The following is an 8,431-nucleotide window of genomic DNA, read 5'->3' as shown; positions in this document are numbered from 1 at the left end:
ACAAAAATACTCAAATAAAATCTTAATCTCAAAATCAACCCATTTAACCATATACAGTCGAACGCCGTTGGCTCGAAGTCCTAGGGACCGTAAATTACCTCGAGCCTCGGAAAGTTCGAGCCAAACGGAAATGTTTACATTCAGTTTAAAGAAATCGGTCCCTTACATCCAGTTCTAGCCGACGGGGAAGTCGAGCCAAGCGAGTTCGAGCCAACAGGATTCAACTGTACAAGCATAGTATAATTAAATATATTGCATATTTTTTATCCTTTCTCCAACGTACTTTCGCATTGAATGTGGTGATAAAAAATGACAATGTTTCAATGAAAATTTATTCTAGAGGAAAAATATACTTGAGTAGATGTTAAAAGGCAATGAATGATACACAAATTCAGTTTTGGCTGTAAAATATTTTTCCCTTGGAATCTAGACCAAAGGTTTTAATCAACATATTCAATGATAGAATGTGGTTTTAAAATGTGTAAAAGGATATATTAATTTTAGAACTTTTTGATGCTATGTAGAAATATGAGTTGAGACTGAGTTTGAGATTTGACTTAAGTATTAACGTGATATTGGGCCTGGACATGCCTCATGACCTAATGCGACTTAAATGTGATCAAGGAGTACATCCTGTCTTTGCTTCGTAAATATTTTGGATTATACGTTTTCACAGGTACGAAAAAATGTTTTGTTTTATTTTTACGTGTGGTCTACGTTTAAGCTTTACAATTTCTGCAAAAGACGAACATGTTTACAATTTTTGCCAAAAAGACAGAGATAAAAAGCGTTAAAAGTTCTCCCTTAATGAATGACACTGTGATAAACCCTTCATCGACATGACTCATAATCAAGCTTGACTCAGAATTTGTTATCGCACGCATTCTTAATAAGTTCTATATAGCAAGGTTAGGGTGCTTTAAAGAGGAAAAACGCTTAATTTCCATACTCCCATAAGTCCATATTTTGCCGTATCATACGGTCAGTTAAACCCCGTTTGCTCGATATCGCTTGGCTCGAATTTCTCGTTTGCTCGAACTCTATGTCCTCACCTTTGTACAAGAACCCAATATCTGCTTCTTTTTCCATATGCAGTTATTGAGTTATTGCACTAAGGTTACGATGTATATGACCAATTTCGTTATACTGAAGGTAAACATTCCCGCTTGGCTCGAAGAATAGGTATTTTCAGCGGATCCTTGGAGTTCCAGCCAACGGGGTTCGACCGTATTGGTGTCTTTGATATCATTTCAACGGAGAACTTAATTGGTTATTCAAAGGTTTTTAAACATGTTTGGTTTAACCTGCAATCCATTAATAATACATTGTATTTAAAAGAACCTATTTAACCTTTGAATATAATTTTCTCAGAACATGAAAATAATGATCGGAACTAAGGCGACACAATGTTGACAATAGACGATAACTGATCGATCACCGAAGCCAATTAAAAGTACATCATGATCAAATGCGCTTAATGATAAAACTACACATTGCAGCCATTTCATATTTCTGCAGAGCCTAGTAAAATTCACCTAGCAACTATTACTACACTTTCTGTTGCATTCGGACCTCTTCGGCCATTTTTATCGAAAACAACCTCGGATGTTTTGGGACGGTTAACATAATCAAAAAGCGGTACGTTTAAGTCCGCTGCAAGTAGATCGCGTAGTAATTTTATTTAGCAGTTAAACTTTATGACTTAACTCTAGGGAATCTTAATTATGTTCGCAATAATACACTTCACTGGCAATCAATTTAAACATAGATCAATAAACACAACTCTCACATAGAACAGAACATCATCTTCTTAATCACAAATGAATAATAAATAAACAAACACATGGTATGACATAGGTTATATATTAAATGAACAATAATCATAAATACATTCAAAAATATATATATTCAAATCAGGTGAGGATGAACAAAACTATTCTAATTATAAATCACTATTTAATGTTGATATTCTAATACTCAGAGATTGTTTGACAAATAGGGATAGTTTTATAAGTTCTTGTTTATTTCTTGTGTTTAACAGTTCGATGAACTTAAAAACAGACGGACGTAAATAATAATGCCGTTTAATTTATTTATTTATTATAGTTCCAAAACGTGTACAAATACAAATAAAATGAAATTCGTCTTCTATATCTCTTGAGTTACAGCATAAACAATATCATACATCCGATGTTGTTTTGGATAAAAATGGCCGAGGAGTGTCGAATGTTTCTGTTGTCAATTGTGTGACCCACTCAGGGTATAAAACACTTACGTTTATGTTGTCATTTCTCCCGTCCTGAAAGTAATGTATTCCCGACCTCTTCGTTCGCCCGTCATCATTTTCACAGTCCACTCGCAACCATCTCCGTACATGGATACAGGCATCTGAAAGGAAATAATCGAGTAATATCCATACACCACAAACATCATTGGCAAATGACTATTTTATATTCGATGTTTTCTTAGTAAATCGGAGTGCTTGTATCATGAATTTGTTATAATTCAAGTCTGACGCATATAGTACTATAAAATTGTATACAGTATTTGCGATGTTATACATCTTACTATTATAATAATGTTTTCTTACGAGATTTGCTGAAAAAATTATGGTGTGTCTTCTCCTAACCAAGTATGTGAATATTATATTGAAAATATTTGTAAATATTGTGTTTGTCATCATGGGCCGTATGGCTTTTTGGATATGAAATAAAATTTCACTCTATCATATCATGTATAACCGCAATTTCCCAGAGTTGGCAAAGGTTGCACACAAGTCAATGTTGATTAAAAATTGGCACAGTACTCTGCTAAGGGCAAGTTAAAAACCGTATGTAGGAAAATCAAAACACATAGTAACACATTTAATCTGCAGTCCAGATGTGCATCGCTATTGTTTGTTCTTTTCAGGATTTTTTCCGCTTACATAAATAAATATTGCTATTCTTACACAATTACACAGATCCTGCATTTTATAATAGTATAAGGTATCACATGGTGGACATTTGCTGTTATGAGATGGCAATGATAACGCTTTCAAAAGGCGGGGGACGAGAAAAACAGTTGTAAACTAATGCAGTATTAGCCAAAGTTTGACTTACTGATTCATCGTTTAAGCCTTGTTTATTGAGCATAGTGATGCTTTTAAATAATTGAAATTTCCCATTTATAAATGCAAGAACGAGATCTCTAATACGCGATAAACATAACATGTCAATCTTCGAAAATGCAGTTGTCACCTAATGTTGCACATAAACAAAGTTGGATAAACTGCGTTTTCGCTTGAGCTTAATATACCCTACCACGATTGCATAATGATCTAGATCTGATAAGCGCTTGCGGAGGAAGCCCCGTTCATGAAGGTCCCTCTAAGCCACCGAGGTCCCTGTCGCTACCTGCACATAGAGTTCTGGAGAATATTCGGCTCAGATTTCTAGAAGGCGTCGTGCGCGTGTCCACCAAGGTTGAGCATCGAGGTATTCCACTTACAAGAAAACCCGAACAAGCGCTACCAAATCTAGACAATAGTACAATTGGTAGAGTGAACAGTATTGTTATGTTATTTAACTCATAATGATGTATAGGCATTTCAATATCATATTACAATTTCATTAACATAGAAAGCCCATCTACCTTAAGTAGTTTCACCATTAGCGTAAATGTAATTTAAAAAACAAAACAAAAAACGCGTGAGCATGTTTTCAAATGTCCGCAATCGACAAACATAACACACCACATTTACTTATAAACGTACAGTCCCATGAAGGGGCCATTGGCATGCACACGATTTCCAGAACATATACAGAAGTGAAACAATACATATGTTGTCTGGTTAGCTCATTGGTTAGCGCACTCGATTCTCACCAAGGTGACCCGGGTTCGATTCCGGGTCTGGGCGCATGTGAGTTTGATTAGTGGTCACCAAGCCGGGCAAGTGGGTTTTCTCCGGGTACTCCGGTTTCCACCCACAACACAAGACCACGCTCTCGCGCAACATCATGCCAACGAGAGTGAGTAATATAAGTTGCAATAGTTTGTTTCACAATCGTTGCAAAATTAAATAAGTTTAAACTAAACTAAAAAATACATATTTATATTATATAACTTAGCTGGATTCCATTTCTGCCTCGTCCAGTTATACCAAACTTCCTTTACCGAGTTATAAGAAGCGTGTGTAAGGTCAATGAATAAATGGTAAAGACCCTATCACCCGTAACTTATGGTGAACCTTTCAGATGTACCGTATTCAAACCCCAATCACTTACACTATGTTATTACTAAATGGCAAGAAAAAATAATTGATTCGCACATTGGTTAAAATCGTTCACCATTGATTGAGTGTGGTAACCATTGATAAACAGTGTGCTACATGCGTTCTAACGAGTCAGACATTGCGCCTTTTAATACGTCCATACCCCGCTAAGTGGCGTAATTAACGTATTATTTTAATCAAGACCGTTTTATCTCATTAATAAAACTTGATGCCATGGTAAAGATCAGTCTCAAATTTGAGTTCATACTGGAGCGGCTAAACTGCAGATCATTATTTCATTATAGCTTTCTTTCTAGTTTGTAAATTGATTTAAACATAATTTATTACGGTTTTTCTTTCAACATGATCGGTATTTACAACAATGATATAGAGTAAGCAAATGTGTTGTTCACAAGTTGTAACAACATTAGTAACGCTTTCCCCATGTTAAATTGATGATGAAATTTGCGAATTTATATTACTATTTAAAATTGTAAAATGAGTCCTTTTTTTGTAAACCGAGATTCCATGCACATTTTGTTCAGACACAATCACTTTAATACTAAGTGATATTGCTTTTGTAAGAATTTAAATAATTCATTGTAATGCGAACTATTTTGTATATTGAGTGGGGTATTTTTTATAAATAAATCAGTTAAATTTCTCATCCAATAAAATGAAAGAACATTCGTATTTGAAATCCAACAACATTACTCCGAGCAGAATTGCCCTTAAATCCATGCCTAAATTGGAGTTTGATTAGGAGGAGCGCGCTCGGGTCCAACGTGGGTGCTTCTTAAATAGTTCCAGTGTTTTGGGTGTGGAGTCAGGTTCGTCCGGGAGCCAGACTGTCTATCCCGGCTGATTTAATTTGCTTTACGGTCAAGTGCTTTAGTAAATATATTTCCTCAAATCAGATGAATAGTTTTGCTTGGTCATAACTTGGTCACGTTTTGAAAAATGCTGACTAAAACAGTATACTAGTTTGTATTTTTTCACTCATGAACAGATTAAATTTAATACTGTTAACAGCGAAATCAGCAGTGACCATATCGTGTCACAGTGGTGATGATTGCTATACAGTGTGCTACATGCGTTCTAATGAGGCGGCCTTTAGATACGTCCATACCCCTGCTAAGTGTGGTAACTTATTATTTCAATCACGACCGTTTATCCCATACATAAAACTTGGTGCCATGGTAACGAACAGTCTCAAATTTGAGTTCATAGTGGAGTGGCTAAACTGCAGATGATTATTTCATTACAACTTTCTCTCTAGTTGGTAAATTGATTTAAACATATTGTATTGCCTTATTTCTTTCAAAGTGATCGGTATTTTCAACAATGATATAGAGTATACAAAAAGCAAATGGGTTGGACACAAGTTTTAACAACATTTGTAACGTCTTCCCCATGGTAAATTGTCGAAATTTGCGGATTTATATTACTATTTGACATTGTACAATACCTCCCTTTTCTTTTTGCAAACCGAGATTCCGTACACATTTTGTTCAGACACAATCACTATAAGTGATATTGTTTTTATAAGAGTTTTAATAATTCATTGTTACAAGAACTATATTTTATATCGAATGGGGGATTTTGAGCATTGAAGCCAAATATGGACGTATATAACAGTAACACACAATTATAAGTGTTTTCCTAGAATATATTAATAATAAAATGGGATTACATTGATGTAGGTGTGCCGATTACGTGGTTATCGATAGTCAGCTTCATCCCGTCATTGAGGACTTGCGGAACAAGTTTTGATCATATAACAAGAGTATAGTATACTCACATCATTTCGACGTTGAGATTACTGGCCCCAATAACACGAAAATACACATTTTCCACATTACAGTATGACATTATCAAAAATTACTAATGTTTTACTACTTTTAAAAGTACATTCTCACACGCATTATGTTGATTTACATGTTTGCTCAATATAATAAAACAAAATATTTCTACAGCACAAAATTGTACTTGAGTAAAATTCAAAAATAATAAATTGGACTCAAGTACAATTTTTGGTCCCATTTTTTTCCTATAAATTTTTGAACATTTTTTATCAACATAATAAGAGAATGCTATTTTTGAAAGGGTAAAACATTTATAATTTTGACTCATATGATACTGTTATATGATAAAAAAGAGTTGTGACTGAGATGAGATTTGACTTGAGATTTTTTTGTGATATTGGGACCCGGGGAAGTGATAACAAACAGTCTCAAGTCTGGCTCATTATGGCAAAACTTCATTTTCGTTGTCCTTCTATCAGAGCATTGATGGTGAAACTTGCTGAAATATATCACCATTTGAATGTATTACTAGTATTTTCATTTTTTTTTTTGTAAAAGAAATGGAATCCATATGTTTTTTTGTTCCTTTACAAAAGTTTTTTTCTGGGTCTGAGTCTAGACTTGGACTTGAGATTGTAATCATGGTCCCTGCGGTAGGGATCTGTGAAAACCGACAAGGGTACGACGGTTGTGACGATATTGACAGTCCATCAGTGCCATTCCGGTGTTGGTTATTTCAGAGCATGTACATAGATTACTGTATTCATATCCTGTCATTCCATATGCATAAACAAGAGCAAGATGTTGTGAGCTTCAAATTTCAAACACTCAGACGACGACTATTCCATAGCAAACAATAATCGATACAGAAGATAGTCTGCCTTGAAAAAGGATGTTCTCTATGACGATAACATACTACGAACATATTTTTCGAGGTTAGAACTTGTTAAAATATTGAGGCCGCGGTTATGGTTATCCAAAAGACGCGAGTTAACAACTAGTTATCATTTTGAGGCCGTGACTACAATAATCCTAAAGCCGCGAAGCCGCTACTTGTTGAACTATTGAGACCACGGATATGATGATCCAAAAGCCGCGAGGCCGCTACTTGTTAACATATGAGGCCGCGAATACGATGATCCCAAAGCCGCGAGGCCGCTACTTGTTAAAATATTGAGACCACGGATATGATGATCCTAAAGCCGCGAGGCCGCTACTTGTTAAAATATTGAGGCCGCGGATACGATGATCCCAAAGCCGCGAGGCCGCTACTTGTTAAAATATTGAGGCCGCGGATACGATGATCCCAAAGCCGCGAGGCCGCTACTTGTTAAAATATTGAGGCCGCGGATAAGATAATCCCAAAGCCGCGAGGCCGCTACTTGTTAAAATATTGAGGCCGCGGATACGATGATCCCAAACCCGCGAGGCCGCTACTTGTTAAAATATTGAGGCCGCGGATACGATGATCCTAAAGCCGCGAGGCCGCTACTTGTTAAAATATTGAGGCCGCGGATAAGATAATCCCAAAGCCGCGAGGCCGCTACTTGTTAAAATATTGAGGCCGCGGATACGATGATCCTAAAGCCGCGAGGCCGCTACTTATTAAAATATTGAGGCCGCGGATACGATGATCCCAAACCCGCGAGGCCGCTACTTGTTAAAATATTGAGGCCGCGGATACGATGATCCCAAACCCGCGAGGCCGCTACTTGTTAAAATATTGAGGCCGCGGATACGATGATCCTAAAGCCGCGAGGCCGCTACTTGTTAAAATATTGAGGCCGCGGATACGATGATCCCAAACCCGCGAGGCCGCTACTTGTTAAAATATTGAGGCCGCGGATACGATGATCCCAAACCCGCGAGGCTGCTACTTGTTAAAATATTGAGGCCGCGGATACGATGATCCTAAAGCCGCGAGGCCGCTACTTGTTAAAATATTGAGGCCGCGGATACGATGATCCCAAACCCGCGAGGCCGCTACATGTTAAAATATTGAGGCCGCGGATAAGATAATCCCAAAGCCGCGAGGCCGCTACTTATTAAAATATTGAGGCCGCGGATACGATGATCCCAAACCCGCGAGGCAGCTACATGTTAAAATATTGAGGCCGCGAATACGATGTTCCCAAAGCCGCGAGGCCGCTACTTGTTAAAATATTGAGGCCGCGAATACGATGTTCCCAAAGCCGCGAGGCCGCTACTTGTTAAAATATTGAGGCCGCGGATACGATAATCCCAAAGCCGCGAGGCCGCTACTTGTTAAAATTTTGAGGCCGCGGATACGATAATCCCAAAGCCGCGAGGCCGCTACTTGTTAAAATATTGAGGCCGTGGCTACCAAAATCCTATTTAAGCGAGGCCTCAGTGT

Source organism: Mya arenaria, chromosome 10 (genome assembly GCF_026914265.1).
Source record: "Mya arenaria isolate MELC-2E11 chromosome 10, ASM2691426v1".
Lineage (NCBI taxonomy): Eukaryota > Metazoa > Mollusca > Bivalvia > Myida > Myidae > Mya > Mya arenaria.
Note: the sequence above shows the minus strand (reverse complement) of the source record.